This window comes from Balaenoptera borealis (genome assembly GCF_965194805.1).
Source record: "Balaenoptera borealis genome assembly, chromosome: 12".
NCBI classification, from domain to species: domain Eukaryota; kingdom Metazoa; phylum Chordata; class Mammalia; order Artiodactyla; family Balaenopteridae; genus Balaenoptera; species Balaenoptera borealis.
Genome location: NC_138869.1, coordinates 48,278,793 through 48,294,803, shown reverse-complemented (window position 1 = coordinate 48,294,803; position 16,011 = coordinate 48,278,793). Strand labels below are relative to the sequence as shown.

Here is a 16,011-nt window from a genome sequence, read left to right as displayed (position 1 = left end):
AACTTATGAAACCTCCAAGCAGCTGTGAAAGGAAGTAATTGGCCACACGGGTCAGGAGATTTCGAGAGAGAGAGAGGATGAGAAATAAATTTAAGTGTATTTGACATACAGATGAGATTTACAGCCAAGGGAACACAGGAGAACAGCCAGGGAGAAAGAGGGTATAAGAAAGGGAAAAGAATAACTAGAAAAAGTTTTATTCACAGTAGCAACAAAATCTTTAGATACCTAGAAATAAAGCAGTAATTGATATGTATAAATTCTTGTGGGGAAAAAATTCAATTCCCATTCTTGACAAATACCTTTAGCATAGTGGTAAGGGAAAGGGATGTCCTTAACATTATAAGGAGCTAGCTACCAAAATATCCACAATAACAGCTTACTGCTGGTGAAATCTTAGAAACATTTTCATCCAAATCAGACACCCCAAGAAGAATGCTGTCATTACTACTCTTCAACACGGCACCCGAAATCCTAACCGGTACAAAATACAAAATAAAACAAAACAAAAAACTGTGAGACTCCACAAGCTGTTAAAACTTAAAGAAAGTCCAATGAGATTTCTGGACCCAAGATCAATACGCCAAAATCAAAATCATTTCTGTAGGTCAAGAGGATCCAATTTGAAAATGTAAAAGTAAAAGAAGCCATTCACACTGACTACAAAACTATAGGACACCTACAGGTAGAAGTATATCTGATAAAAGAAACGCAAGACTTTCATGAAGAAATTTGCAAATCCTTTTGAAGGCTGCAAAAGAAATAGCCAATATCCTAAGTATGCTATCTCTTAATAAATCTATAAATTTAATTCAATTCCAATAAATATCAGATTTTCATGTAATTCACAAGATGATTTCATGGTTCTTATGGAAGTATAAAGGACCAAGATGAGCCAAGACAATTTTGAATAAGAATAGGATTTTGCACTACCAAGTATCAATGCTCATCATAAACTATACTAATTAAGACAGTAGAGTATTGGCTTGAGAATAGACCAATAAATCAATGGAACAGAATAGAGAGCCCAGAAACAGACCCACATATGTATAGAAGCATGGTTCATAACAGAGGGGGCATTTTTTTAAAAATGGAAAATGGTTTAACTACTCAAAAGGGAGACAAAAGGAAGTAGACAAAAGACCCCAACAAGAAAAATGATAGCAAACACATGTCATGAGATGGAAGCCAAACACTATTCAAAGGCTTTATGTATTTAACTCACTTAATTCTCAGGACCTCACAATAGCCCCGCTTTGCAAATGAGTAAACTGAGATACAGAGAAGTCAGATAACCCACCCAAGGACACAGAGCTAGAACATGGGAGCCCCAGGATTCCAACCAAGGTAGGCTAGTCTGTATTCCTAATCCTGACAGTATGCAGCTTCTAACTCAGCACACGTGAAGAGGAGGGAAGCAAAGCAAAGATTATGATTTTATAGAATAAAAGATACCACTGTGGTTACAAGTTAAAAGACCTGTGCCAGTACAGAAGAAAATGTACAAATACATAAAAGTATAAAGTTTTAATAATCAGAATGTTTAAGAAAAGACAAACTACAAATTTTTTTTAAATGGGCAAATAATAGAAAGAGACGAATCTTTAAAAGCTAGTAATCATATACAAATACGCTTAATTCTGTAGGACTCAAGGAAAGAGACAATAGCAGCAAGGGAATGTCAAGCCACGCCCCTTCTGACTGGCCTGAAAAGGGGGTGAGGGGATAACGTTGTTGAAGGAGGGGGAAAGGCAGCCGATCAGAGCGCAGGGAGGGGCACAGGGGCTGGTGCGTTCAGTGCTCAAGGCACCGTCCCAGGCTGCCAGAGGGCACGCTTGCTGCACGTGAGAAATGCACTTGGGTGCTTTGTCGAGGAGCTGTTTCTGGAATAAAAAACTAGGGCTTCAAAAGTTCCACTGCAGGCCCGGGCTTCTTTCAGCTAGCCCTACCACATCCTAGCAAAGGCTGCACAGCCCCAAATCCTCTGCGTGAAAACCACTATCACTGAGGAGCAAATTCATTCCACATTCACCACCTCCCTTAGAGATCTTGAATAGCTTCTTAAACCTTGCTAATTCTCTCTCAGGTCAGGGGCTAATGCTTTCCCCTGAGAGTAAATTTACACAGTAAAAGACAATGGCTTCCGTGTTGATTGGTCCACAGGATGTCTCTAAGGATGGCTTTATCCATTTGTACTCATTTATTCATTTGTCTCCTTGGCAACCAAATTGTTTACTACTAATTGAATGTTGCACAGTAGATTCTTGTTGGGAAACCAGTTCCCCCCGGTAATGGAAAGCTTCATACAGATATTTATTTTGAATCAGAGTGCTTTTCCACAGAGAGCAGCATCTTGCCAAGCTCCAGCACTGATTTGGGGAGCTGCTGAAGCTGTGAAAAAATAATAGCATAAGAGGATACTGTTGTCTTGAAGTTGGCAACTCATTTGGCAAGACAAAACAAAGCCCTCATTGCTTTGCTTTGTTTTCAGGTGATAAAGACAAATTAAAGTGGTCCAAGGACCACACTGTGCACAGATAACTATCTCACAGACCCATGCAAAAGCCCTTTCTGATCGAACAAACTCTGCCTAACCCCCGGCTATTGTAGGAAAGGGAACAAGTGTGACCCAAGGTTGGTATCCTTAGCACAAAGGTAATATATTTAGAAAATGTTTTAGGAGTGAAAACCTTGCTTATTAAAGCGGAGCTCGATAAACATGTAAGAAGTACAGTAATTTTCTGAATGTAATTTTAATAACACAATGTTCTTCATTTTCTTACATCTAAAATTTCAAAATACATGGTTTTAGCTTATCAAGAGAACTTACAGTAGGATTGTAGGTGAATGAATAATCCCATACTTTTCTACAGACAGGGGACAAGAGAGTCCAGGAGAAGGAACCAAAAGCATGAGTCTGTCTCCTCATCTATCCATTCCCTACACAAAACCACGGAGACTCCCCAGTTACAGAGCAAAGTCCTTGCTTCTTTAATAACATGGGACATAAGACTCCCCATGATTTGGTCCCTGTCCACCTTTGCCCTTTGTCTCCCACCTCCCCCAGCCCCCCACAACTGCTTTAGGACAGAAGCATCATCCCGTGATCAAAAGATATGCCCCTGAACATACTGTTTCCTTTTCATGGAATGCCTTTTCCCCATCATGGTTGTGTAGTAAACTCCTATTCATCCTGAACAACCCAGCTAAAGTCTCACCTCGTCAAAGGATCCAGCCCTCCTCTGGGCTATAATTTGGACATACTTCTGTTGGTGAACACATCCCACTATGTTATAATAATTGGCTGTAGGTCTGTGACCTGAGTTTGAACTCTTTGAGGGAAGGATTTCTGTCTGAATCCTCAGGGTTCTGCTGCTTCTTCTACTCGATGAATGAGTATTAAGCGTGATTGAATTGAAAGGGTCTTTAAAATTCCCAGGTGCTTCTGTCCGCTGGGATGTCATGTAGGACTCAAGCTGCTTTTGTCAGATTCCCAGCAGGGCTATTCTAAGAATTAAGGTTTTAACATAAAATGATCTCTCCACAGAGACCGTCTTATTATTTTGTTATTTTTTCAAGGTGCGAAAAATTAAGTTATTTGTCTTTCTTAATCCAGTGTTTGTGATGTAAGAGATAAGGATAATATGTTTTTCTTTCTCTGTGAAAATGATGGGGTTCTGGAATGCACACATATGTAGGTTACACAAATCCTCTCTCTTATAATTCCTTCCTGAATGATGGAGAAGGAAATCAATCTTCCAGGTTTGCATTGTCTTATAGAAAAACCTAAATGTTAATTTGGCCTACAGTCCTAGTAGGGTGGGAGCGGGGGCTAAAGAAGAGAACCTAAATTACCTGATGGACTGATTTATTGCTCCACTGACAGCTATTGTATGGTGAGAGCTTCTAATCTGCCTTGGGTTCTGCCTTTGTGTTCTCCAAAGGCGTCAGTCTCAGGGAGACAAAGAGACCAGGCTAGAGATGAGCTGAAATAAGCACTGATTGTCAACCACACCTTTTCCCAAATTTTGTGTCCAAGGCCACCATCTGAGTCAGCCAATAGCAGTGACACTGGTAGACTTCCTCAGTTTGATGAAATCCCACTTATCTTTGTTCCATTTTGCAATTTGTATTTACCATATTTTATTGAAATCATTCACCTACTCAAAGAAGCAAGAGTCGTCAAAGGTGACTCCAAGGTATATAGTTTGAGCAACTACGTCGGTGGTGGAAGCATCCACTGGAGGAGAAGCTTTGAAGGAAGAGGCTAAATCATGAGTTCAGTTTTAGATGCATTCGAGTTGAGGTGTTTGAGGGGCATCTAGATAGAGACATCAAATGGAGAGTTCAGAGAAGTGTGGGCAGGAGATAGAATTCGAAATTTGTTGGAGTATAGGTGGCAATTGAAGCCGTGGGGATGGAAGGGATTGCCCAGGTGGCAGAATGTGGAATGAGAAGAGGGTATGACTATGTCCTGGGGCACTCCCACATTTGCAGTTTAGGTGGAGGAACAGTGATTGGCAAAGGAAAAAGAGAAGAATCAGAGAGGAAGGAGGGAAACTGGAGCATGTGGTATCGTAGAAGCCAGAGGAAGGATTATTTCAATATAGGGAGTGGTCAAAGTTGTAGAATGATTCTGAGAGGTGGTGTGATATGAAGACTATAAAAAGTACATTAGCTTAAGTGATATGGAAATACTTGGTGAATTTAACAAGAATTGTCTCCATGGAGTGGTTGAAACAAGTTAGATTAGAGGGTTTGTGGAGGGAAAAGGGGCTGAGGAATTAGAAAGAGAAACTATAGGCAACTCAGGCCAGAAATTTGAGAGTAAAGGGGAGGAGATTGGTGGAAGATAGAGAAGCCTGTGGTTTCCAGGGGGCTTTTTTTTGGGGGGGGGGGGAGTTGGGGAATGGTGATTTGTTCATTTGTTGATTTATTTTTTGTTGTAATGAGACAGATGAGAGCATGCCTAAGTACTGATGGAAAAGGGTCTAATAGAGAGGAAGAGATTGAAATAAAATAAGAAAGAGGTAAAATAATTAGTGTTCTTGAGTGAAACCTGAGGAGATGGAGTTCGGAGCACATGTAGAAGGGTTGGCTTTTGTTGGAAGAGGGAAAACACTGGCTATATGAAGTTCCCATCTAATAGCTTCCATTTTTCCAGTGAAACAGGGCAAGGTTATCAGCTGAGAAAGAGAGAGTTGGAGATTTAAGAAGAATAGAATGGGCTTAAAAGAGATTTTGCAGAAATTTTTAGACCAAGCTACTAGGTATTTTTGATGGCCTAGTTGAGGTCACTGATCATTACTTTGCAGTGGTACCAATCTGCTTCATTGTGTTTTTCTCCAGATGTTCTTAGCAGCCTGGGTGGAGACATGGAGAAGACATATAGGTTCATCTAGGATTGGAGTTTGCCAGGGAATTTGCAGGAGAAAAATTGAAGTGATAAATCCTAGCATCTATTCATAATAGGAAGAAAATAAAAGGTAGAAATGAGTGATTGATGAATGGATGGGTGAATGGATTCATAAATGGATGGGGAGGTGAAGGGGCAAGTCAATCAGAAGCACCTAGTGAAAGAACAGTCGTAGTGGGGCACTTAACATATAAAGTTGAAAAAAGGAAGGTTGTGAATGAGATGCTGGATGTTTGCACTGTTTGATTCAGAGATTGAGTAGTTTTGAGTATTGCTAAGTTCCACAGCACGACGGTGGATGGATGAGACAGAGTGGATAATTCACTGGAGTAGTGATAGTTTAGTCACATGGACACTAAAGTCATCTAAGTTGATGGATGGAGCTGAAGTGGAGAGGGAGTGAGGGAGTACAGAGTCTGGTTATGAAATTATCAGTGAAAGAGGAGGAGTGACTGGGAAGTCAGATGCAGACTGACACAGGGAATGGAGCACAAGCTTCAAATTATGGAGGAATAACTAGAGAGTGAAGGAGCAGTGGCCTGAACGTGGCAATGGGGAGAACATTGCCCCACTCTCAGATCTGGAGCTACTTGGAGTGTAAAATGGCCCTCACTTGACAGGCTGACAGATGAAGCCTTGTTCTCAGAAGACTGGCTGGATTCAGTTAAGATAATGAGATGGAAGGAATCTCCTGAGTAGAGTTTGAGGCTACAGGGGATGATGTCTCCTTTTCCATTTCACTACACACTGTGGTACATGGGTTCATCAAAGGTGAACAAATGGTGGCTTGGGTCATAGTCCCTCCGATTGATGCAGGGAAGTGTTTTTCTCATATTTCTATACCCCAAACCTAGCATACTGTAAGACACCTGGAATAGTTTTTTAAAGTGTGTAACTCTTATTGAAAGTTTGATTGCTCCATCTTTTGCTGATTCTACATTCTACTTTGACATTCTGAATACTAGTAATCATTATACCAGAATTTAGATGCTGATCCAAAAGAGTATAAGAGATTCATTTGTACCTGTATTTTCATCCGTACACATCTGGTGAATAGATCTCTGTTATGAGCTTTTCTTGGTATCATTGGCTTCTTTTTTCCCTAAAATTGAAGCAGTAGAATGTGTTCTGGTTAATTTAGTATTTTGATTACTGAGGTTGTAGTTAAATCAAGTGTCTTAATCACCAAGCTTCACACTCATAGCCCTAGGAAAGATCATGATGTAGTTTTTGCACTATAAACTCAATGAAGGATCCACTTTGACAAGGCATCAAATTGAGAACTTCTAGAAAATATCAATATTGGTTTCTCATGCACTACAGAGATTTATGTGACTATTCATACCATCTGTCCCTTCTTTCTTAATACATCTCAGATCTTGGAAGTGTTGTTTAAACAAAGGGGTCTTATATGCCTAGGAGAAAGAGCAAAGATGAAGTAAGTCTGCCCTAACAAGGCCTAAAACCAAGCCTGGACAGGATCAAGGTGATCCTCCAGTAATTTATCATAATCCAGAACCTCTACAATCTACTATCTACCGTGTTCAGCATACAATAAAATTACAAGATAGGAAGATATAGGAAAATGTTCATCATGGGAACACATAACCCTTTAAGTCAAAATACTTCCTCAACCTCCAGAGTGACTTCTATGGCCCAGATAAAGCAATCATAATAAGTAATGCTACATTTCCCAAAAGCTGAGTTCCTCAACATTAAATTGCACCACGTGCAGAACCCCAAACTTCTAATCTAACTCCATGTTTAGGAAAGAAAATAGTTATCTACCTCATCCAGGGAACAGTTCTGTTAAAACCATAATACATTCACTTGACCACAGAGATCATATATCAAGTTTAATCAATTGCCCCACATTCAGATTTATGATGACTTCAAAGTTTTCTCTGAGAAAAAAAAATGGATGCTTTATATTTGCTTATCTAAAGAATGCAGTTTAGTAATACTCCCCAAACAAAGGAAGTCTGCTAGGAAATCAAAGTCTCCACTTCCGGAACGATAGCTGCCAGATACCTCCAAACAGAAGTTTTCCCACTTACAAACAAACAAAATGAAAGTTCTTTCTCTACCAGGTACCCTGTCAACATGCTAAACGTTAGTGAACCCAAAGTTGCTAATCAGGACAGCTCTTTATTGAAATCTGTTTTTAGCAGATGCTTTTACTTAGAAAAGAATGATCACATTGATGAAATGAATACTCAGAGCAGTAGACATGAATCCAACACACATGAAGAATCTTGATAAATACTTCGCTACATGCCTATCAAGTTCATGTACACATCATTGTGAGTACCATTTATAATTCAAAGACAACACTTATACACTTTTGGTGAATACTTGAGAATTACATGTAAAAGCTCTGGATTTTTAATTTTTTGTATTTTCTTGTAAGATTTTAGGTACTCATTTAAAATCCTAGTTACCATTAGCTGAATAAGACCTCGAATTAAAAATTTGTAAAATTCAAGCTTCAAGAATTAATTTGGCTATGAATGATCTAAAATGCAAGCCTATTCCTTCCAAAACTGCATAATCCTGACCTCATCATGAGAAGACATCAGACCAAACCCAAATTGAGGGCATTTAACTAAATAACGGGCCTATACTCTTCAAAATGTTCAAGATCATGAAGGAGAATGACTGTCTCAGGACTCTTCCAGATTAAGGGAGATTAAAGAGACATGACAACTAAAGGTGATGGGTGATCCCATCCCGGATCAACTCCTGGGACGATTGATGAAATCTAGATGTCTGTAGATTAGACAACACCATTTTCTCAATGTTAATTTTCTGATTTGGATCATGTCTGTAATATAGTCTCAAAAGTCTCAGAAAAAAATGTATAAATGTGTATACAGAGAGAGAGTGATAAAGCAAATGTGGTAAAATGTCAACATTTGGCTGATGAGGGTACATTTGAAATTTTTGTACTGTTGGTAATTTTTTTGTAAATCCGAAACAATTTTAAAATCCACCCACCAAGGCATTCTCTTGTTTTTCTAGATGAACGTAAAATGGCATAGCTGCACATCTGACAGCGGTCTGTTCTCTGTCTCCCTGTTTTATTCACAAAGCATTCAAAATACTTCCCCCCATTTTCCTCCTAGTATTCTAGCCAAGTTCATTACTTTATTCCCCTGACACATAATCTTTTCATTCCTTTTTCTATCAGCCACAACATTGAAAAACTCTGTGATTTTCAGGAAATTCTGTACAAGACAAAGAATTAGCGTCCTTCCATTGAAGGCTGCTAGTCTACAGGGAGCAAAATTCTAGCAAGATTTAGGCTTTGTTGTTCCACTAGTACTCCCCACACATAAACCCAGCTGTATGAGGAAAGAAGCTCTTCTTACATAAGAAGAAAAACTCTTTTTCAAATTATGACAAGCAATAAAAGAAGAAATAGGGAAAAAAAAGAAAAAGCCAGTAAATGCTATTGATCTAGCTCCAGTAACACGAGACTTTAAACCCAGGAGAACTTGGATTAAGGCTCGGAGACTCTCCTGAGTCTCAGACAATCCCAAACACTAGCCAGAACCTTCCAGGAAGGCCCTCTGCCCGCAGTGGAATAACCTTGGTGTCCTCTGTGCTTATCTCCTCCATTCTTCTATCTCCTCCCAATCTTGACTGTTGTTACCTCGTTTCCCCTGGGATATGAAGAAACAGCCCATACAAAAATGTGCACTTGCCACCTGAAGATGAAGCAGAACATGAAGTGAGATGAAAACCAGTGGCATCACCTTACCTTCAAGTAGCAGTTGTGTGAAACAGGTTCCACGTCTGCACCAGGTTCCTGGGGGGGTTGAGGCTACCTAATGCATGCAGAATATATAGGGACAGATTATATATCCGGGGTTTTCATTACACAAGGCGTTTTTGATGAGTTCTCAGCCAAGATCCACTTGAAAACAAAAGCTGCACAAAGACTACAAAAAGGCCACACAAAGTTTAAACAAAAGGCTAAAGAAAGACCAAACAAAAGCCAAAGAAAGTTTAAACAAAGAATGAAACAAAGACAAAACAAAGGCCAAACAAAGACAAAAACAAAGACCAAAACAAAGGGCAAAAGAAAATCTAAACAAAAGCTAAGCTAAGCTACAACTGTATCACACACACACACACACACACACACACACACCATATCTACAGGCTATCCCCACACACACTCGCATATTCTGGTCTTCCACCTCCTACAGCCCACATAATTAACACCCCATGCCAAGCCCCTCACTAAGGCTCAGTCCACACCAACTGTACCCCATCAAACCACACACCAGGTCCAACCACACCACACACCAACTCACCCCAGCAAACCACACACCCTTCCACCAATGAGCCACCCCAACACAGCAACCATCTCACCCCACCATGCTATACGCCACACCACACACCACATGCCAAACCCACAAGCCATGGACAGAGTTGGAGTCACACTGACAAATCTCTATTTTTAGGCTTCTGTTTCCATACTCTATGCAGATTAAATACCCATCCACAATCCCCTCGCTCACACACCTACATACACACGCCCCCAAGACTAACATTCACACACGCCTACCCTCATATACACATACCCTCATAACAAGACTACCTCAGTCTAGTCACAATTGAGATTGGATTTGGAAGATTCTGTGACAATTACCCTTTGCATTCAAATTTATGAAAACTTTAAAAAAATCATCTCTTTTGGTACATGATTTCTGTAAATGATGAATCTCATTCAATTAACATGATAATATTGGCTTCAGTCTTAGACGTTTGCATTTTCTTATCATTGTCCTAAGATTTGGGGATCACACTATTGAGTCCTATAGCTCTGTGCCTCTGTTAAATTTCATGGGTCCTATAACCCTGTGCTTCTACAAAACTTCATTTTATATATGCAGAACTACACGCTAATGATTTGAAAGATGGAAGAACACTTCTGAAACTAATCCAACCAACAGCAGCCTTGCCTCTTTTTTTTTTTTTTAAAGCATTTCTTTTTTTTTTTTCTTTTTTATTTTTTTTTGGCTGTGTTGGGTCTTCGTTTCTGTGCGAGGGCTTTCTCCAGTTGCGGCGAGCGGGGGCCACTCCTCATCGCGGTGCGCGGGCCTCTCACCGTCACGGCCTCTCTTGTTGCGGAGCACAGGCTCCAGATGCGCAGGCTCAGTAGCTGTGGCCCACGGGCTTAGTTGCTCCGTGGCATGTGGGATCCTCCCAGACCAGGGCTCGAACCCGTGTCCCCTGCATTAGCAGGCAGATTCTCAACCACTGCGCCACCAGGGAAGCCCAGCCTTGCCTCTTGAATTCCCAGAATGCCCTGCTTGATGGTGAGGTAAAAATGCCAACATTGCCATCAAGTTTCCTTTTAGGCTCTCGTCTCATTGCATGCAAAAAAGAATCACCCAGGGAACCCTGAAAAGGCAATCCAATGAGACTACAAACAGCCAATAGAAATCTCATTGTACACTAACATCTTTCTCTGAGTAGCAAGTTAACGAGTTATAAATGTGTGCTGGCTGATTCACTGCTACGATGAAGCCAGGGCTTTGCTTGTGCTGCCGTGGATGTGCTTGAGGGCTAGGTAGAGTGAGGTGGTTCAGAGCATGGGCTCTGGTGGTCCTGAGCACTGGGATGGTCACAGGACTATGGCTCCAAGTACAAGCCCGGGGCTTGTTGATGAGTGCTGGAATGGGCAGCCATGCTGGCCTTCACATGGGCAGAGCTCAAAATCCAAGTAGCTGGAAGATTTTCCCCTGGGGTCATTCAGGTTCTTCAAGAAAGAGCAATCCGGGCTTCCCTGGTGGCGCAGTGGTTGAGAATCCGCCTGCCAATGCAGGGGACACGGGTTCGAGCCCTGGTTTGGGAAGATCCCACATGCCGCGGAGCGGCTGGGCCCGTGAGCCATAATTACTGAGCCTGCGCGTCTGGAGCCTGTGCTCCGCAACAAGAGAGGCCGCGATAGTAAGAGGCCCGCGCACCGCGATGAAGAGTGGCCCCAGCTTGCCACAACTAGAGAAAGCCCGCGCACAGAAACGAAGACCCAACACAGCCATAAATAAATAAATAAAAATTTAAAAAAAAGAAAAAAAAGAAAAAAAGAAAGAGCAATCCATTTTCCAGCCTGGCAGGTTAGGGAAGGTGGAGGAGTTTGAATATGTTACTACTGATATTCTGTGATCAGGGTGGGCAAGGGACCCACGTGAGTATGCGGACGTTTCCTTTTCTAAGCCCTGCCCATCACGCTGCTCTCCACAGTTTCTGAGTCTAGAAATTTCTCCATAATAAACTTCCAGGAACTAGGGCAAGCTGTGCAGTGAAGTTGGAAATTTGTTCAGAATGTGCACCTTCCCCACACCTTATCCTGCTTTCCACTATGCCTGGTCCCCCAAGCCTGTAGACGCTTGGTCTTTTGACACATCCTTTTGACATGCTTTTCTCGGGCATGGCCCCTGCCAGCTCTTAAAATGGAACTTCCTCCAGTCGGCCAAGCCATTTATTGCCCTCCACTCATTTCAACCCCCCAAATTGTGTTATAATCACTCATCTTTTGGTGTCTCCTTTTCTTTGATGGGTTAAAACCTTTTTGAAAATTCTCTACTGCCCCTGTGGGAGTAAAAATTGTTTTTAATTCTTTACCTTTTAAAAATATTTTACTACTATAATTTTAGTAATTTGGGGGGAGATAAAAGTAGATAAAATAAGCACGTGTAGTTAAACTGCCACTTATAATCAAAAAAAAAGTAATTGTTTTTTATTGAGATATAATTTGCATACCATAATATTCACAATTTTACAGTGTAAAATTTAGAGACTTTTAATAAATTCACAGGGTTATGGAGGCATCGCCACTATCTAATTCCGTAACATTTTCATCACTCTAAAAATAAATCCATACTGTAGCAGTGAAACATAATACTAGTTTATATCAGCACATAGAGAGAGTCAAGCATAAAAGGGGTTGGAGGGTATGGTGAACATCGTGTTAGGGGGAATCACTGAAAGTTAGTACAAAGTGAGTGAATCATCCACAGAAAAAAGTTACCTTAGGAAAGACACTGGTGAGAGAAGGACATCTCCATATTCTCCCTAGAAAGTTAAATGTGCATAAACTCATATCCGCAATTAGACAATTGTTGTTTACCTAACAAAATTATGTAACAAAATATGTGTTGTAAATGTTGTTTTCTATTAAAATTTAAAAGATAGGCCAAGAGATGTTCAGATTAATGACAACAATCCTATTTTTCCTGTAAAAATATGAAAAAAATGACCTTTATAAATAGCTATAAGACCATTTAATTATTGCAAGGTAAATAATAATGAATTGATCAAATCTGAGAGAAACCAAAACGTTTCTTCATTTTTTGCCCTTCAATCCTCACTTTGAGAGCAAATCTGTCTCCTCTAAGACTTTGACCTGGATCTCACAGATTTTGAGCTATACAGTCCCCAGCTTTCAATGGTAATCAGAGGAATAGACACCCTCTGAGCTGCCAGCCATTCAGACAAAGCCTCTGTGTGTTCCCAAGCTCCACAACCGCACCGAATCTCTCTCTCTCTCTCTCTCTCTCTCTCTCCCTCTCCCCCCCTCCCCCTCCCTCTCCCTCCCTCCCTTTCTCTCTCTCTCTTTCTGCTGTGCTTGGGCTCAGTTACAATTGTGTTCTGGCCAGTGGTGACCTGTGTAAATGTACATTATGTTCCATACTTAAGGGACTGGGTTTTATCCAACTTGCTGTGTTAAAACTCAACTCCATAGAAGACATGCTTCTGCTGTTCAACTTTCTGGACCTAACCCAGGGATTTTACCCCTTGTAATATTACCATTAGAAAAGGAAAGGGTGGACACAGGGTAGCAATATGCAAGGATTCTATCAAAAGGAGAGATTCAGAATAAGAATATATTGTTGTGATGTGTTAAAGGAAGCCAAAGCTGAATAGTAATTAAAGTGTTAAAAACAGATTTTATTCAGGAACTATTGTAATAGGAAAAAAGAGATCTCACTATAAAACTGGGCTCAATTCCAAATACAGTATGGACACATGGGGATTAATAGCCAAGGAGCAGGTTGGAGGAGGAGGAGTTGGTGGATGGAAAATTACTAAGAGGAAATATCAGTGGTATGGAGGGGATTTCTAGCTAAACTGACTTGACAGGATTCTTGCTGAAATCAGGCCAGGGTGACCAGACATCATCTGGTGGATGGTGAGGGATGAGGAATTGGACCAGATGTTGAGAATGATCTGATATTGAGGGTGGGGAATTCTTGCTAAAATGACTTAGCAAGATTCTTTTTAAAACTAAGTTATACAAAGACAGACATTGAGGTCCCAAGGTCAAGGCCGATTTGGGAAGAGGGTTCAGAGTTGGCCTGACTAAAGTTGGTCCAGGAGGGTCTTTGTCAGATGTCAGCATGTTGCAGTGGCGGAACCTTTTGATTCTAATTACTGATATCAGTTACCCAGAGACAAGAGTGAAGTGAAGGACTCAACTATTATATTAATTATTAATAATATTAATTATTATTAATGGAAATAATCTTTGAAAAAAGAGAACTATCTTTGTTTTAGTTCTATGCTTACCAAGCTGCCAAGCACCCATCATTATGTTATCAAAATAACTCACAAGCCAAAGTGGCACATTTTAGAGTGTCATATTCTGCTCCCCTTCATCATGAAAGTGCCTTGAGAAAAGCACAGATCCTGGGTAATCTGTCGCCATTTGAGTTAATAGATTGGAATTCATTATCAGGCTCTGTTAAAAAAAAAAGTAATAATAATGCCCATCACACTGCCTGACACACAGTAAGATCTCTATAATAGAAGCTACCTTCTCTAATTTATTGCCCCTTCACAAACTAAAACTCTGATTCCTGATCCTGTTAATCTGAAATCCATAATACAGTGTAGACAGCACACATGTGACTAAGCTGAAAACAGCCTGTTTTGTTTTTGTTTTTGTTTTTTTTAAGAAATTTAAATTTATTTATTTATTTAGGCTGTGGTGGGTCTTCGTTTCTGTGCGAGGGCTTTCTCCAGTTGCGGAGAGCGGGGGCTACTCTTCACCGCAGTGCGCGAGCCCCTCACTGTCGCGGCCTCTCCCGTTGCGGAGCACAGGCTCCAGACGCGCAGGCTCAGTAATTATGGCTCACGGGCCCAGCCGCTCCGCGGCATGTGGGATCTTCCCAGACCAGGGCTCGAACCCGTGTCCCCTGCATTGGCAGGCGGACTCTTAAGCACTGCGCCACCAGGGAAGCCCCAAACAGCCTGTTTTTAATGTAACCTTTATTGAAGTTTTTACCCAAAGTTCCCATTGACTCTCTTCCTCTTATGCCAAGTTCAGCTTCTCGGCTGGTGTGGTCTGGTGTGAGAAAGATCTGCATCCTGTCCTAGGGTGAGACAGGACCAGTGCCAGGCTCGCTCTCCAGGGAGAAGACCATCTCACTGTGGGAATCCTCCGTCCCACCGTCCTCGTCTGCTCCCTCTCAGGTTCCCCCTCCTCTCAGCAGTGCCTGCCTCATCAATTCCACTGGGCAGAATTCTCAAAGAGGGCTAAGAGTATGACAAGACTCCTGCAAGATTTCTTTTTAATAAAAAGGGCCCCCGCCGATTGAAATTGTTCTCAAAGTTCAGTGCCTGGTGAGGCCAGTTACCAGTGGGTTTTCATTTCCGGTAAATTTGGCTGAGTCTGCCCTGAATCCCAGAGAGGGTATTAAATGGACCATTACTGGGACTTCCCTGGCGGTCCAGTGGTTAGGACTCCACGCTTCCACTGCAGGGGACACGGGTTCGATCCCTGGTCAGGGAACTAGGATCCCGCAAGCCCGCGGCACCGCCAAAAGAAAAAAAACAAAATTAAATGGACAATTACTTATAAAGTGCTTTGTGAGGGGAAAATGTTCAATCATTCCTCACAGATCGTGTGCAGTAGTTATTTCACCATAACTTTGAGGGAGGTAAGAGCTGGGAGCCTGACAAACCACACCTTGAACTCATTCAGCACCTGAGAGAATTTCACACAGTATTTGAAGTCAAGAGAAGAGCAACATCTCTCCACTTCATAAAAAGAAATCGCAGAATGAAATTCTGTCCTTGGTCAAACCCATATATTGAACATTTGTCACAAGCAGCTGTTGTTTGTAAAGAAGAGCCTCATTCACTCCAAGTAAAATAATGGTGGGGACTTAACTCCTCTGGTTTTGTCTGAGTCCCGTCATTGGGTGGCATTTTCTTCTCTCACACAGTGCTGTCCACATCTTCACAGTGACAAGGGCAAATGGAGTGAGTGTCCAGGTTTAGAGTTGTATTAGAAAGTACAATAAGTTTGTTTGGAAAGTAAAGTAAAGATGTTATTTGCACACGAGTGCATTCATGGCCGCGTCCTGTTCACCTCTCCGCGGTGTGCCCTCTATTCAGGGTTTGCTCCTCCCAAGCCAACAAGCTGTGATGGGCCACTGCAGGAACCCAGGTAACACGTCACAGAGCACTTCTATGTATAAAACCCATGGTTCTCAAACACTGCAGGAATCCCTGGTGTGCACAGCGGGCTCACAGTGTGCCATGGAACATTGAAAATGTCAAGAAAAACTCAACAG

At 41.4% G+C, this 16,011-nt stretch overlaps 2 protein-coding genes across 11 annotated transcripts in view; one reads left to right on the top strand and one right to left on the bottom strand.

Moving 5' to 3' along the window:
- The window catches only part of MOBP (myelin associated oligodendrocyte basic protein), a 53,375-nt gene extending 42,173 nt beyond the window's left edge, over nt 1–11,202 (bottom strand). Inside the window, exons 1-2 of one of the 2 annotated variants that reach the window (XM_082348794.1) lie at nt 9,180–11,202; nt 6,441–6,518 (exon numbers count right to left, since the gene is read on the bottom strand). The gene's annotated coding sequence lies outside the window, so the exon portion shown is untranslated. The remainder of the gene's footprint in view (nt 1–6,440; nt 6,519–9,179) is intronic. The other variant, XM_082348795.1, reaches the window with a different exon arrangement.
- The window catches only part of LOC309608508 (uncharacterized protein), a gene marked incomplete at its 5' end in the record, with an annotated part of 555,765 nt that overhangs the window by 527,700 nt on the left and 12,054 nt on the right, over nt 1–16,011 (top strand). The window lies entirely within an intron of this gene.